At 36.9% G+C, this 17,863-nt stretch overlaps 1 protein-coding gene across 3 annotated transcripts in view; it reads right to left on the bottom strand.

Annotated features, from left to right (window-relative positions):
* Positions 1–17,863, bottom strand: part of SATB2 (SATB homeobox 2) — a 194,063-nt gene that overhangs the window by 8,376 nt on the left and 167,824 nt on the right. The window lies entirely within an intron of this gene.

Genomic DNA, 17,863 nt, shown 5'->3' with positions numbered 1-17,863 from the left:
TTTAACCAAGATGGAGAATGCCCTGCCAATTGAATAGAGATCTATGTTCTTTTCTTTTTATTTATTTTTAACATTTATTTATTTTTGGGACAGAGAGAGAGACAGAGCATGAACGGGGGAGGGGCAGAGAAAGAGGGAGACACAGAACTGGAAGCAGGCTCCAGGCTCTGAGCCATCAGCCCAGAGCCCGACGCGGGGCTCGAACTCACGGACCGCGAGATCGTGACCTGAGCTGAAGTCGGACACTTAACCGACTGAGCCACCCAGGTGCCCCAGATCTATGTTCTTTTCTAACGAGTTCTTCACACAACCACATTATTGTTTCCTGGGATTTTTCTTTAAGTTAAGGTTAATGGAGTATCTTCCCAGTATTTATATATATATTAAAAAAAAAACAAAAAACAAAAAACAAAAAACTGCCCAAGTCCACAAACTTTCCAGTCTTATCCTTTTTCCTCTTTTACAAAATGGGTCCAGTAGTTGATTGTTTCTATTTGTAACATCCACCATCTCTCTTCATGTGATCTTCCTAAATAACAGAATACATCCTTCTGTAGAGACAGCCGTCCACCCCTTTACTCTTGACCTTTGCAAACTGAAGCCTTACCATTCATTCTAGCTCTATTTCGGTTTAGATTTTTCTCCGTCACAACTGAACTGAAATCAGTCTAGTCAAGAATTCATTTCTGATAATTTCTCCAAAGGGTTTTAGTTCACAGTTTCTCTTGTGGATTTTTCAATATGACAATTAGTGTTCATAGCACTGAAGTGTCTAAGTGGTTCCAATAATAATGGTGGTGGTAGTAGCAGGAGTAGCAGTAGTAGAACTCATATAAAGTGCACGAACCAAACACTGGCCTAAATGCTATCAATGTTAAGTTTATTTATTTTACAATAATCCTGCAGGTAGGTATTTCACCCCATTTTATAAGAAAACTGGAGTTCAGCAAGTATAGCTAATTTGCGTGAGGCCACATAGCTTGTGAGTGGCAGAACTGATATTCTAAAACAGATCCGTCTGATTTTAAATCCCATGCCCTTAAACATTGTGCTCTCCTGCCTTCTACTGAACAAAGTCTCTAGACTTTGAGATGACAGAACAGAAGTAAAATATCAGGAAGTAATAAATTCTATGGGCAAAAAATTAAGTAATGCATAAAGAGGAGAACTGGGGAGAGGAAAAGTCATTTTTGATATGGTGACTCAAGGAAGCCTCCTTAAAGACGCAGCATGTGAGCAGAGGTCTGAAGGAAGTGAGGAACAGGCCATGCAGAAGAACGTTCCAGGCAAAGGCAACGGCAAGCAAAAGGCCAGTAGGGAGGAATACACTCGGTGTGTCTGAAGAATGTCAAGGAAGGCAGCATGTTAGAGCTATACCACCTCGTACAGCAGCCAGTAGCCACATGTGCCTATTTACATTTCATTAATTAATTAAAACTAAAACCAGAACAAAATAAGATTCAGTTCCTCAGTCACATTAGCCACATTTCACGTGCTTGATTACCGCATTGTGTAATACCATATTGGACATTTCCATCATCACAGAAAGTAGTATTGAAAAGCCCTATGCTAGAGAGAAATGACAACTGTCAGGTGGCCAGGGCCAAAGCACGTAAGGCTCTGCATTCTACCCTCAAGATGACGGGATGCCCTCACAATGAAATGCAATCATAATCTGATTTAGCCAGAAATATAGTAGAGCTTGAAACTGCCACTATTACTAGAGAAAAGAGAAATGTTCATATAGTCACATACTAAGTAAGAAAACCTCAGCTTGTAATATATTTCTGGACTTTCAACAGACTATCACAAATAGCAACACTATCATAAAACAACTAGAAGGATGAATTGGTACTTCTGTCTTCAAGAGAATAGTTAATTGACATTTGCCTGATGGCTGCCTTCCTCAGGCACCTTCTTCAGAGGTGCTTATCATGTCTAAAAGGAATTATGTTGAAGACAATCCACCCTGGGTTAAAAGAGTAAAAAAAAAAAAAAAAAAATGTTGATTTATCAAGTATTTATGGAATGTCTATCATATTATCATGTTTGCATGTATTAATTTACAAAGCTGTCTAAATACATACTCCTATCTCCAACAATTATGTGTTGATGAGTATGTTGTGGATAGGATATGAACAAACAGAAAGTTAAAAGTCTAATAAACTCTTTATTTATTTGCTGAAATCTCTTTAGGCTGAAATATGACATACATGTACATAAATGGACATAAAGATAGTGATGAAGAAATAAAAGTTGTAAATATATTCAAAGGAGACATCAATTTCAAAATAAAACCCCAAATTTCCTAGCCCCGTGACAAAGCACAACCATAATATGGGCACATGTCTTTTCTCTGCCTTCATAACTGAAAAGTTTGAAAACACAAGGACAAAATGGTACCATGACAAAAGTCTACCAAGAAAAGATAAAGCAGCTCTTCTTAAACCTCTCAGTGTTCAAATAGGTTTTGAAGGCCTCAATGAAAACCAGCTGGGAGCCATGTGTAAAATATAATGGTTTTTGCCTGCAGGGAAGGAAGTGAGATCTTGAATGATTAAGTTCAGGAAAGTATATAATTCACTGTATCATTATGGGGTGAACTGGATTACTTATAATAAGCCAAGACTTTGTGGTCTTTTTTATATAGAGAAAATGAGAAATTATTAGGAAGGTGACTGTAGAGGGTGGCTGATCCAGGGTGGTAACAGGTTAAAACAGAAGCTTCTCAGATGCACACATCCACCTCTCTATGACAAGACTTACCCAGAGGACTGAGCCTTACCCAGAACTTCAGGTCCTAAGTGGTGATGCTCAACAACAGGAGATGAGAACACGAACAAGATGACTTTTGTCTCCATTTATTTTGAGTTAATATCAGAATTATTTTTACTTGTCTAATTTGCCTCATCTATGACAACAGAATATAAAATATTTGATCCAAAAAAGGAAAACACGCTTCCACTAAAAGTCCTGAGAAAATATATTTCACAGGCAACGAGAACAATTGGTTGGAACAACTGAAAAGTCCCTGTGCCTAACTCAATTAGAATTTGTTAAGTAAATAAATGAATGAGTGGTGCTATTTAAAGAATAGATCATATATAAAGTATCATGTAATGGGGATATTTGTCTCAAGTTTCAACAACCTAGCTCTACCTCCTAATATTCCCTTTTCCCCCAAATCAGCATTTAAGACAATTAATTTTCTCAAAAATTCAGTGGGAAGAACTTAGCATTAATGACTGCTAACTAATATAAATATTAATGTAACCATTATACATCTATCTCACTTACTAAGTTGTGAGCTACATATCAGCACACCATACGTCTGGCAGACAGTAAGTGGTCAGTATGTCTTTGTTCTGCTCTTCTGGATTAACTCCATATTCTTTCTTATTTTCAGACCAGTTATTATTCTTATTTTGCATAACTTGTTATTATTTTTCTTGTTATTGTTCCATTTTAGCAAAACTACGTTAAAAAGTAAATAAACTGTTATTCATTATAGACACATATCTAGTGGGTATCTGAGAGAAAATATGTATATTTTTTTTACCATTCCTTCATTAAAAAAAAAAAAAAATTTAAGCACCGTATAACCCAAATGATGGCATGATATGTAAATTGTGAGCAGGAGCTTGGGGCGGGGGGGGGGGGGCGGTCACAAAGTTTTGGTTGTGAATCCAGTTCTTACCCTGAAAAGCACATCTGCTTACTAGCCTTACAATTCTGAGCAAGTTACTTTCTCTGAGCCTCCCAATCTGTAAAATCTTCCTTCTAGTGTCATGAGGATTCAGTGAGATGATGCATGCTAAGTACTTAGCAGAGTGCTTGTCATAAGCAGGATCCCTGTAAATAATAACTACCCTTAAACAATGAGAGGGGGATGTAAGAATCAGTAGTATAATGCCTTGTGTATTTTTCTATCAGTTATGTTTATTATAAAAATTAGCAACAAATTCAGAGATCTGTCTGTACTTTTCACTCCAAAGATTGAGAGTTACAAATGGGCATGTCTACCGGTAAGTTTTCTTACTTCTTTCACTTATATCCTACATACCTCTTCATTCTTTAACATGACACCTAACACACGGAAGTTGCCTTTTAAGCATCTGTCACGTGGAATTATCTCTCATAGTCATAGATCCGTTCAAGGTGACACCTTCTATATGCACAGCCTAGGATCCTTTTAGGAAGACATGTTTTAACAGTGGCTCTCAAAATGTGATCCACGGACCGCTGGGGAAATCCTGATTCCCCACCAAGAGGTCTAGGACATCAAAAAGAAGACCGTATTTGCTTGTTTTGGTCATGCTGAAATTTGTACTCATGGTACAAAAGCAAGGGTGGGAAAACCGCTGGCCTGTTGAAATAAATGAAGTCAATGGCACCAAACTGTGCTGGTGGTTGTAGGTCTTCACTGCCATATGCACACAGTAAAAATGCCACTTTTGTTTAAGAATGTCCTTGATGATGCAGTAATATATTATTGATTATATTAAATCTCAACCCAAGTATACCCCTTTTTAAGAGTTTGTGTGAGGAAAAGGGAAGTACACATAGAGAACTATAGACAACTGCAGTGAGATGGCTGTCGCGAGAAAGAGTGCTTGTGTGAGTATGTGATACGCGAGCTAATCAAGACACCTTTGTCATGGAATATCATTTTTACTTGAAAGAACAACAGACAAACTATGGTTATTCAGACTCGAGTATCTGGCACACGTTTTCTTAAAAATGAAGTGATCCTGCCACTTCAAAGAAAATAACCTGGTAGCACTTTTGCCAATGATAATATTTGACCTTTCAAGTGAAAATTAGAATTTTGGAAAACATGTAGCTGCTACTATAAGCTTAACAGCTCCCAACACTAAAGACGCTCCTGATGATATTGGTGGCAATTTAACAAAATTTTTAAAATATGTCATACTAATGTGTCAGCATTTGGAAGGTCTGCATCATCTGGCAGATCATTATCTTCCAAATGACCAATGCATGACATTACAAAATCACGAATAGGTAAAAGATCCATTCAAAGTGCAAGGCAGACCAATGAATTATAAAGTCTGAAAGTTTATCAATATGAATTTACATTCCACTTTGCAACTAACTTTTTTTAACGTTTATTTATTTTGAGGAGAGAGAGAGCACACTCGCATGCGAGAGCAGGAGAGGGGCGGAGAGAGCGGGAGAGAGGGAATCCCAAGCAGGCTCTGTGCTGACAGTGCTGACTCTGAGCCTTGATGCGAGACTTGATCTCACAAACTGTGAAATCACGACCTGAGCTGCAATCAAGAGTCCAACGCTTAAGTGATTGAGCCACCCAGGCACCCCTGATTTTTAAAAACTTTTAAGAAACTACCACTGGCAAAGTTTTCCTGTAGTACCAAAGAAAAATATCACATTTACCTAGAGAGGCTATTAAAATATTCCTCCCTTGGGGCGCCTGGGTGGCTCAGTCGGTGAAGCGTCCGACTTTGGCTCAGGTCATGATCTCACGGTCTGTGAGTTCGAGCCCCACATTGGGCTCTGTGCTGACAGCTCAGAGCCTGGAGCCCGTTTCGGATTCTGTGTCTCCCTCTCTCTCTGCCCCTCCCCTGTTCATGCTGTCTCAAAAATAAATAAACATTAAAAAAAAAAATTAAAATATTCCTCCCTTTTCTAATCACTTGTCTGTGTGAGGCTTGACTTTCTTTTACTCCAACCAAAGCCACATATTGCATCAGGTTAAATGCAGAAGCAATTATGAGAATCCAGTTGTTTTCCATTAAGCCAAACATTTAAAATATTTGCAAAAAATATATATAAACAATGGTACTCTTCTCATTTTTTGTTTTGCATACACAGTTATTTTTCATTAAAATGTCTTGTTTACACATATGTACATATATTTACAATCATGTTTAAATTAACATTTTAGACTTTCTCAGAATTAATTTCTAACGTGGCAAATATTGATAGATATATATTACTACTGGAGTCCTCAATAATGACAGTGAGAGGGGATATTGAGACCAAAAAAGTTTAAAAACTCTGAACTATATGAATCACACTCAGTATAGCCCTGTCTTTTTCCTAATGAAAAGAAAGTGTTTAATATAAAATGCAAAATGTACCCTACAGTTAAAAAACATCCTTATTTGAGCCAAGACACCAAGGAAGGTCTTAGAGAATGAGTGTAAGAGAAATTACATGTGCATTATGATTTGTCTCTTGATTTTATCAAAGACATTTTCACAGGCAAAACATTCTTTTAGATACACAACTCAGCACTATTTCTAACTTCAAATGATGTGACTTGAGTTGACTCTTACGGTTGTAATTTCACATCCTAACACTATTATAAGACTTATTAAAAACCATGGTTTAGTTTTGTTGCTTTTTTTGGATTATACAGTATCCTAAGGTCAAAACTCAGGAAATCTGTTATTAAAAAAAAAAAAAAAAAAAAAAAGTATCCATGAAGTGATGACAAATTGCAGACTACAGGTGTTAGATTACATTTTGACTCCAGGCAGGTTTAATATAAGCTGGTTTCCTTTTACAATTGCTCTTAGCACATACAGCTATAGGAAAGGGATTTAAAAGAAAAAAAGAGAGGGAATAAGAAAAAAATTAAAAAAAAAAAAAAGAGTGGTGCTCAATAAAAGAAGACCACGTCAAGAGAAATCAATACAAACAAGCAAAATGGTAAGAAGTTTGACATGGAAATATGTGTTCAATTTCATCCAGCCTTAGTCTGCGTTTCCTTTAATATTGTAACCAAGATGGTATTGGAACATCGTGTATGTTTTTAATGCAGTTTAATAATTGTTTCTCAAAATAAACACTTTGGTCAAAGATAAAAGCATAAAAACGCTGTGACACAATAATCTGTTAAAATAAACTTAGGGGATGGAGGAAGCATAGTTCTTAAAACAGCCTTTGGCTTATATCATTTCCTCTTTGGTAACAAATTGAGAACAACTATACCAACAACTCTGGTATGGTTTGCGGGGAGTGGTGGGGAAGAGTGTTGCAATCATTAATATGACTATTGGGAGTGGCCAGAATCTGCAAACACCGAAGAGGTGGCTGGGTGAGCTGCTTCTTCAATATAAGGAGATGAGCTGACAGAGAGTAAAGGAAGCAGGCTCCAGATGACTCTCTCATTCAAACAGACACCACACCAATATAAAACAATCATCTCTCCTGTCAGAATCCAACAAAGGTAAGATGTGGCCATATATTGAACCTAATGGTAATGATACCTTTCTCTTCATCATTATTACCTGTTGAATAAGTTTATTTGCTCATTTAGGGCCGAACGTGACCCAAAGCATTCTGGAAACGTGACAGATATAATCCATGAGAGGTTCCAGGAAGAACGAACTCTTTAGGATGGTCCAGTCCACAACTATGTGTCCTTCTGGCAGGGAGAAACCAGCTCCCAGCCCATCCACCCCAATCTCATTTGACACTCATGAGCATTCATTTCCTCTCTGTTCCCATACACCTCCACTACTTTTCACAATGTATTCTCGAAACACAAAACATAGCTTAAGAATTCACAGAGATGGTCTATCTCTTCCAGACCAGATTCAAGGTACAGGTACTAAAGTATCTTTAGAGACCTTATATTTGAGTTACAATGAGATAAGAGTAGCATTACTGGATGTGACCAGAGCTGGCAGTTACCTCTGGAGTTCTGATTTTTAAATGAATGCGTGATTTGTCTCATTGGTATAATCGAGAGAGTGGCTTTTGCACCAGCACAAATGAAAGAGGAGCTTAAGTCAGGTTAAAGACACGAGGGTAGCTAATTGAAATGGGTAAAAGTTAGGATGACCTGAGTACCAAGAATTCATAATGATATTAAAAGAACCAACCTGGAAATTCATAATACCTCATCAATGGCAAAAGACCAAGAGAAAAAGATGTGCAAAGGGTCCAAAATAAAAACAATCCATTAAAATTCTTAAACTAAGTCTCAGGTAAAGTAAAATGCAGCCCAAATGAAAACAACTTCATCAGATGCCAGGAATACATGACCCAGGGAGATCTGAAATTTGATTTTTTAAAAGAAATTCAAGGCAAGCTTAAAAGAAAAGGTTACAGACTCTTTCAGATAAATAAATATCAATAAGTTTAACCAGAGCAGAGTTCTGATTCCTTTTAAGTGAAAACAGGTTAAGTTAAATGAAGGTAGAGAATAGACGTACTTTGCAAGAACAGACACCATGTAGCCAGCCAAGGACTGTGTCAATGAAGACTTATAGAATGATTCCTAAGGTAAAGCACTAGAGTAAATTCAAGCCACTTCCAACAAACTGAAATAAAGCCTCACTCTTCCTTGACTTACATACAGATTACATAATGCAGCTTGGTAGTCATATGTCAAATTTCTATAATTCTTTAAATCCTGTAATTTTGATATTATCAAAGTGCTTACTATCTTTTGGACTTCTTATTTGTTAAAAACAACAAATTAATCTCACAATGTCGATGGCTACCATTGCAATTATTTTTCAGAGGAGGAAATGAATATATGAAATTGAGATCTGACCCCCAAATCACAACCCCTGAGACTAACATGTAACAAACATGCTTCCTGCTATTTAGCTGGTAAATGGAGAAACATGCAAAACTATGTTCTGTTTAAATGAAAGTTTTAACACAAATTCGTGTTAATGTGAATAAATGTCTAATTGAAGTATAAAAACGACACTAAAAATGGCGGAAGATACTACTGAAGTTTTCAAGTGTAGAGTTAAAAGTAAAGACAAAGAAGCTGGGAAAAATTAGAATACATTATGGAGAAGTTCCTCTCCTAAATGTTAATTTTGCATGGGTTATAAAGGGATTGTTACCTTTTTTGTGTGTACCATTTTGAAAAAGCACATACCCAATTTTGTCAAAATTTGCTGGTATAAAAAAGAGATACTCTTTCTGACAAAGTTCAGCCAGGACTTGGTTTAAAATTAAAAAAAAAAAAATCTCCTTAATTGTGATGGCATTTATGTGTTAACACAACTCGTGACACTGCAGTTATGTTGTTCTCCAGTTTCTGAAAGAAGAGGGTTTAAATTACTTATGGAGAGAGGGTGTATGGATTAGATTCTTAACAAGTAGGGGGAAGGGGGGAAGAAGAGAGAAGGTAATCCATGTGCTTGAGGCCTCACATGGGCTATTTAGAATCCTATGATAGGCCACATTTTGTGTGTAATTTTTACAGTTGGGGCACTCAGAAGTCAGAACAATCTGACAGTTATGGTTAGTGAAAATATTAGATGTTCGCCAATAAAATACTACCTCAGCATATTTTTTGCTTTCTGAATGTAACCACTTAATAACAGGACTTGAGAAAACTGTACTGTGTGAATCAAACACATAAAAGTACAAATATTCCTTTTATAGAAAGCAAATCTTAAGTAGTGCATTATAATCAACCATTCTGGTAAAAGACAAAATATCTAGCATTACCACACCACTGACATGTTATGGTTTATTATACCCTAAAGTCCAAACTGGGTAAACAAAGTCAAATGATCAAAGAGGGATTTTTTCTCCTCAGACTGTGACGTGGAGGCCATTGATCTCTACGGAAAATGCCTTGTGGTTTACCCATGAAAAGGTGTCAAATGAGAGCTTATCGGACACCTTAAGTTTTCAACTTCATTTATTTAATTTCATTGGAGATTGGCTTTCCTTGGTGTTATTTTCTTTCAAGAGAAAAAGAATATGGAAAAATTAAATGATGTGAGGTAAAACTTCCCAAAGGTCAATTCTAGAGTATTCTTTTAAGTTCTAAACCACTTATAATCCATTACGAGGACACTGGGGTTACATCCTCCACATTAATGATCTTACTAACTGAAACCAGGTATGGGGAAACTTTTGCTTCTAAACTTTGTGGTAAGTACATGGGGTGAGAGGTGGCAAACAGACAGGACCAGGCACTCTTATTTAGACAGTGGTTTCCTCAAGAAAATAAATCTGTTCCCAGAATACCAAGGATGGTCACTGGGAAGAGAAATCACAGTTCCTAATTCCCTGGGGCGAAGTAACTAGATTGGCAATTCCTTTTCCCACAAGAAAATTCCAGTCTCCAAGCTGGGGAGGAACCATTATACTTCCAGAAGCCAGTCATGCAGCATCCTTATCTACCCAGATTCACAAAGCAACTCCAGTCTTGTCTCTGTGTCACATGGCCTTAGCTTTCCTAAACACACTTGCTTACCTCGGTGTAGGTCGTCCTCAGACACGAGAACTGTCAAATCATTATACTTTCAAATGTGAATTTGCTTAGAGGAGGACTTACTTTAATAGCTGAAAACTCAGTACAAAACAAACATACTTACAAATGACATTCACAGGGAATTAATCATTAATGCTCTCAGCTGGTGCCCTAAGACCTCCTCAACCCAAGTTGCCTCAGCCAGGATCTGAGAGTTCTTGCTGACTCTTCCCCCTCATCTGAAATTCCACATCTAGTCAATCCCATGTGCTGTTGATTATTGCTTTTAAACAGTTCTTGGATTATTTTTTCCTTCTATGTACCCCATTGCTGTTATTCTGTCCTTTATAATCTCTCTTATCTGAATTACTACGACTTCCTCCCAGTAGGTCACCTGCCATGGCTAACAGAGCATCTTGCCAAAGGCCTTCAGTGACTGTAAGATGGGTCAAGGCCTCTTGCACATCCAGGAGGGCTCTGTGACCTGACTAGCTTTTGTTCCTGTTCCTGTCCTTGTTCAACCCTCGCCTTTTGGGCAGTGCTCTAAAGCTGGAGCCCCACCCTCTGGTCCCTCTGATCTCTGTGCCCTCACTTCCTCATGTCCCCTTTATCCAGAAAGCTCCTCTCATGAGGAATTCTCTAAGGGACCCTGAGTAGCACTACTCCCCGGGAGCCTTCTGGCTCCTCCTGCTCTCCAACTAAGGGCAAACATGGCCCCCTGTGCTTTTTTTCTCTGTATTCACACACTGTATTACAGTCATCTGTCCTTGTACCTGTCTCTCCATGAAGCTACATGTTCCTTAGGGGTAGAGTCTGTGTTACGTTCATCTGCACACACTCAGCACAGGGTCAGGCACTGTGTTTTGAGTGAGCAGTTGAAACCTAAACTTTATCCTAAAATGTCCAGAATTTGTCTGTATTGGTAATAGCCAATTTGGTTATACAAACCAAAAGTCTTCTTAAAATTTGGAACACATCTAATAGCTCTAAGGGTTTGGAAAAAAAGGGGCAAGTTCACACAGGCACTCATTAAAAAATGGTTATTACTGACAAGAGTTGAATTCCAATAGTTTGTAGTAACGCATTAAATTCACAATACACTTTATATGGCTAACAATAGCATAAAGTGGCTCATGTTAGTTCTTTAATTTCCCCCAAATCATCTGAAAATTACTAACAGTCAGAGATATACCTTTAGTGGGTTACTATTCTCAAAACTGATATATTCATCAGTTTGCTTCACTCTCCTCCTCCCCAATCTGTAGAATATTTCTACTATCAATAGAATTCAAAAGGTCCACAGCAGTTTCTATGGCAAAAAAAAAAAAAAAAGTTGCTAGAGGGGAAAACAGCAAATAGCAATGAGAGAATCCATACAAAAGTCAAAGAAGGGGAACCTTTAAAAAAAAGAATAGACAAAAACTAGGTATATTTGCTTTAAAACGGATCATATGTATCACAAGAAAAGCCTGAGACAAAAATGGCTATTAACTGAGTGAAATGTGAAAGAATGTTGTCTATCTACAAAATACTACTGAAAGCACTATAGGTCTTTTTTTTTTTTAAATCAAATACGAAAATGATGATCTTTGGAGTATAATGAATGACATTAACCCACGTGTGAAGAACCAACAAAAAAAGTAACAAAATCAATTCAAAGTCTATAATTTTGTCCCCACTTTGATTCAATCTTTGTAGCTCCAACACCACACAATCCAAAGTAAGGCAAATGGTTTAAAGTTCAAGCCAGATACTGCCTTTGCTGTTTCCTACCCGCTTTGGTAGGCTTATTTTAGATTTTGTTAAAATTTGTTTTTAAAATATTCAACTAAAACTGGGGCACCTGGGTGGCTCAGTTGGTTAAGCATCTGACTGGCTCAGGTCATGATCCCATGGTTCATTAGTTTGAGCCCCACATTGGGCTCTGTGTGGACAGCTCAGAGCCTGGAGCATGTTTCAGATTCTGTGTCTCCCTCTCTCTCTGCACCCCCATGGCTCTCACTCTCTCTCTCTCTCAAAAATAAATAAACATAGGGGGCGCCTGGATGGCGCAGTCGGTTAAGCGTCCGACTTCAGCCAGGTCACGATCTCGCGGTCCGTGAGTTCGAGCCCCGCGTCAGGCTCTGGGCTGATGGCTCGGAGCCTGGAGCCTGTTTCCGATTCTGTGTCTCCCTCTCTCTCTGCCCCTCCCCCGTTCATGCTCTGTCTCTCTCTGTCCCAAAAATAAATAAAAAACGTTGAAAAAAAAAATAAACATTAAAATAAATAAATAAAAATAAATAAATAAATAAATAATAAAAATATTGAACTAAAATTAAATCAGGGAAGTATAGAAAATCTAGAAGCTAAATATAAGGCTGATATCACACTGATACTTATGGAGACCAAAAAGCATTCGGCTCTAAAGAATGTTTTTTGTTTTAAGGGGTAGTGTTTAAGGTATTACATAATCACCCTTACTAAAAGTATAGTTTTTAGCTTTGTCAGGGTCTCTGTTGGAATTATAATTCCAGACTGAACAAAAAATTGTATCAAAATTCTCTTATCATATTAAAATACTTGATCATGTGTTCCCTCAAGATTCTCAACTTTCTATTTCTGAGAAGAGAACAGATTTAATGAGATATTTTCAAAGTAGAGCTGGTAAAGGGAATATTTGTGAAAAGCACTGCCAAAAGACAATTCATTTGGTAGACACAGAAAAGGCAAAATTTACCACAGATACTGGAGGAATTAATACTGGGTATTAAATAATCATCTCTGAATAAACTCTACAAATCAATATGGGCCTTTTGGTCTAAACTAAAGACGGCATTACCTAAAGGAAATCTCTAAGGTCAACCGGCAATTAACTGAAAGGTTTTGATTGAAAATGCTATTGACTGCTTTCATATCAGACAGCTTCCTGGCTATTATACTTCATGGGCTAAGTAGGTGCCAAGACATTAAACTGTCAATAATCTATTAATACTGGATGGTTACGCTCACTCTCCCTGAATCTGCAGGCTAAGATACTCCAGCCAAGTACCTGCTTAGAACTGATGCAAATTCCCCAACCCTGAGAGGAAAATCATATCTTTATTACCTCCCAGCTTAAATGCCTACAAGTGTTGACAGAGTGTAAAAAAAAAAAAAAAAAAAAAAAAAAAAAATCCAGATAATAGATGCTTATTCAGAGGAGTTAAACTAACATTTGTTTTTCAAAAAATTGCTAAAGGGATGGTGAACATGTCCTGGAATCTGACTTTCTTTCTAAGCCATATTTAACAGTTTCTAAATTGAATGTAATAAACACTTTACAAAGAGGAATGAGAAGTTATTTAAAGTGAGGCTCATAGGTCCCTGCCACTCAGCATCTGGAAAGCAGTTATACTTGGGGGCTGGGGGGGGGGGGGGGGGGGGGGGGAGGGTGACTTTTAATGAATTTAATAGAGAAAAGCACTTTAATTAAATGCTGTCAGAGTGGATTGTATTAATGACTGCACACAGAGGAATTTAAAGCAAGCCAAGTTTATTTAGCAAATAGAAACTGGGCGCTCGAGGCCTGCAAGTATTTATGTTTCTGCAGTTGCTGTACATCTAGAAGATGATGGTGGTGCCAGATGAAACCACTGAGTTATTAGATATGATTTTATTTATTGTGTATTATTAAAGTTTTGAAGGCCTCGGGGGAATGGATTTCATTTTCAAAATGAAATACCACATTTGATCCGAAAGGGTTAAGAAAGGAGAATATTGTCCCCCAATGTTCTCTGTGCCCTGGACTTCTGATACAGCTGAGTGGTTAATGGGGATGACCTTTTCTAGGTTTATCCAGTCAGAATTCACTCCACTGCACAGTAGTGGGAAAGAAATCGATGACAGTATTTCTTCTATGACTTTTTCTAATTTTTTTTCTTTTCAGTGATTTGCCACTAAACATAATTCATTCTTTTACACATAGCAATAAGCTGAAAAATGACCAAAGCTCCTAAAAATCTCCATGAAAATTTGGCTGCCATAACTTTCTTAATGAAAAACATGAAGAGCACAAACTTCTACAAAGGAAAAGGTATCGAATGTTTGACTTGGGGCAACAGGGAAGAAGGGGTTTTCCTCGGTGTCTTCTATTCAGAGGCTGACCACAGAACAAGCCTATTATTAATGATAATATTTTAAAAATAAACAAAGAAAATACGAGCCTTAATGCATGAAAGCTGTAAAAGATTGAAAAGCTGGTCTGGCTGGAAAATACTATGTGTGTGTCAAAATGATTTTCTCTACCGTTTGTAAAAATGTAATTATCCATGATATGCTATTATCCATGATATGCTACAAGGGTAAGGGATTTCTAGTAAATCCATTGGAAGCTGAGGATTCGCCTTTGGTCTTTAGTTCCTGACACCACCATGTCTGTGAGATCACAAACCACTGCCATGATTTACCACATCCTTCTTGCAGTTATATATACACTCTTTCAGTCTGTCTTTAGATTTTAATTCAAAACATGAGGAAGGGGGAGAAGGGAAACGTGAGGATGGGAGAAAAAAAACAAAACACAAAACCCAGCACCTATTTCCTTTCAAGAACAGAGTAATGATCACAAATGAAGACTTTCAACTTTCTAAATAAATAATCTAATTTTTAATCCCCCCCCATCCAAGCTATTTATTAATATCACATGTTAGATCTGTGTCTTTGTAGTTCTGGAACTTATAAAGCAACTCTGCATTTCCCATCTGTGCCAAGATGTTTCAGACTAGTCTTTGAAATGCTGCAAATGCAGATGAATACGACATAAAATAGGAACTGATTACATACACATTCTATATGTGAATAATGGCAACACAGAACACAGATGACAGGACATGTTCACATAGTGTATTGTACAATTCTGCTTCATATACGCAAGTATGTAGGGACCATCAAAGTACAGCCTGCTGTCTCTAATACGTCTGTTCTAGGAGCTCCAAATAAATTGGTTGATTTCTTCTAAATAAAATGACAAGAAAACTTCTTCTTCCCTGGTACATCAGTAGTTCTAATATGAAGATATATTAAAGAATCATCAACTGATAGAACATACCGATGCATTTGATCCAGATGTGTTTTACAAGCCAAAGAATTCGTCAATTTGCTTCTCTCCTTTCATTACTAAGTACATGACTGTATTAACTACACACACTGCTTAACTAGTTTAGCTTTACCTCTCTGGGAGGCTTTTGTTTACATGATGCATAAACTCAAATAAGGATTTCTCTCAAGAGTATATCCCTTAAATCATGCCTTACATGGAACTATTTGACATTTGTCCACCATAACTCCTTTCTACTCTTCTTTTCCCACACTTTGAGTATACTGTTGACACAAACTGTCCAAACACTGAAATGAGAAAAACTATATTCAAAAAATTATTTGCATGTAGATATTATACTTATATACTATATGCTCACTTTAGCACATTCTGTTCATTTAGATCACAATAGAAGTAAGAAGATCTTTCCATATCCATATGTATTTCTTTAGGAACTCACATCATGGATTTCAGCTCCATAATTTTAGAGTACCTTTTAAAACATAACTAACTTCCCATTTTGAAGTAAAGCGTTCAGTTTATCACATCTAAGAAATTAACTCTGTTGAAGGGGAAAGAGTAGAAACAACGACTGTCTAAACAAACTATTTTTTATATCTGGGTGATCAAGTGAGCTGTATACTATCAATCAGCCATTCAGTTCTGGAAATACCTTTCTTTCATACAATGCTTTTTTGGTATGTCTTTATGAAAAATAAATACATGGATATCCACAGGGCTTTAAAAAAAAAAAAAAAAAAAAGTTAATTGGAGTCTCTTCAGTGTTGTGCTAGTAAATGTGTAACAATGGGCTCTCCAGAGAAAAAAGCCCCGGTTGGATCATTCGCCTGTTCTCATAGTGTGAATAATCCCACCATGGCCAGCTCCATTCTACTAAAGGTGAGACAAAATTTGAAAATTCCTGAAAATTCAACAATCAGCACTGCTAGCCAATTCAAGCCTACTCCAGCACACTCTGAGTCTGCTATAGAAAGTGATACCTGTCCCTTTTCTGCCTCCCAGACTTGCTCACTGGAGCTCCTTTGCCTGGCCTTACTTACCTGTCAGTTTCCTAGCCCCAAAGTGATTAGGATGATCCTGATGTGACACACAATTCAATAAGAGACTCCATATCAAAAGGTGAAGGGTTATATGGTTTGCAGTGAATTAGATCTAGAAACAACTTGTGAGGAAATTGAACTTATGACCTCAGAACTGTCAAATCTATCCAGTTTGCTTGATCTCCCATTTCTAGGGTTAAACTGAGTAATAATAAAATAAATGAATTTCAGAACTTTGGCAGTTTTCCTTTAATTGAAAGTGTGCTTTTCTATCATTACAAGGGGAAGTTCCAGACTTCAACTTAATAAAAATCAGCAGTAGTTTTCAGCCACATTAGATTTCCACACTAAATAGAAACAGCTGAGAAGCCACGGTAGGTAGGTTTGGTTACAATAGTTTAAAACTCAGTGGCTGGCTTTCTCTTGCAATTGCTATAACTATGAATCATAAGAAAACTAACTGGATCTCTCTGAGCAGATATAAGGTGTCCATCATCTGTTATTTTGTTGCTACTTTGTTTTTCCAAAACGCATTTGATCCTCCCAGGAGTGATATGGTTTTATTTTTTGTTTTCTACATTTTCATTAAAATACTCAAATGGGAATCAGAAATAAATAAACCAACTCATAGAATGAGTGTTTCAGATAGAAAGAGTCTTTGGGATCCCCTAATCCATGTTATAACAGTTTACAAAAAAGTAGAAGAAAACTAAGGGATAAAACCAATCATCCAAGGTCACATGCCCAGTCCCAGTGACTAGAGTCTATGCCACTTGCAGGGCCCTTTGCTTTACAGTATCTTTTTACCCATTTTATCAAAACAGTTCATTGAAAACAGAGATAGAAAGTAGTTTTTATTCTTTACAAGATGCTCTAGTTCCTGAGACAGTGAATAGGAAGTCTTGGCAGGTAACAAACACAAACAGAAATATTTTAAGTTTTTGAGAACTTTTTACTTTAATGCCATACTACACTCAGATTTAAGCAAATCCCAATCATCTATTTTAAATGTGTTTTAAAAAATTATAACCAGAAGGCCCTGCTTTCAAATAAAGAATTTGTTTGTTTCTACCATTATGTAATAAGCAAGACATCATGATTTTTCAAAATTAAAATCAAATGGTTGTGTTTATCATCAAATTCTTAACCCTATGATTTTCAATCATGGGGCCATCACTTATGCATTTGTTGTGACCTGCACTTCAAATAATTTGGTACCATCAAGAGCAAAATTTATAAGCATTTTACTTTTTGTCTTTTGTTTTTGGTAAATTAGAGTTGATTCTATATTCCTTCTACAATGACACTAATCATATATACTTTCACCCTTGTTTACTTGCATATGTGGGAGGGAAAGAGGTAGAATTCCAGTTAGTGATGGTAGGAATTGAGTCACTTACATGAAAACCACCCATTAGTATTTTCAGTATGAAGGACCCACTAAAAAGTATGCTAAGATCTTAGAGAATTTTGCATCTCTGCTCAACATATCATTACCTAGCCTGCTCTGCAAAAGTCTATATTCATTTC

The sequence above is a fragment of the Panthera pardus genome, unplaced genomic scaffold, assembly GCF_024362965.1.
Source record: "Panthera pardus isolate Hobbes unplaced genomic scaffold, ASM2436296v1 HiC_scaffold_10, whole genome shotgun sequence".
NCBI classification, from domain to species: domain Eukaryota; kingdom Metazoa; phylum Chordata; class Mammalia; order Carnivora; family Felidae; genus Panthera; species Panthera pardus.
The sequence above is the reverse complement of the archived record's forward strand: the minus strand, read 5'-3'. Positions and strand labels throughout refer to the sequence as shown.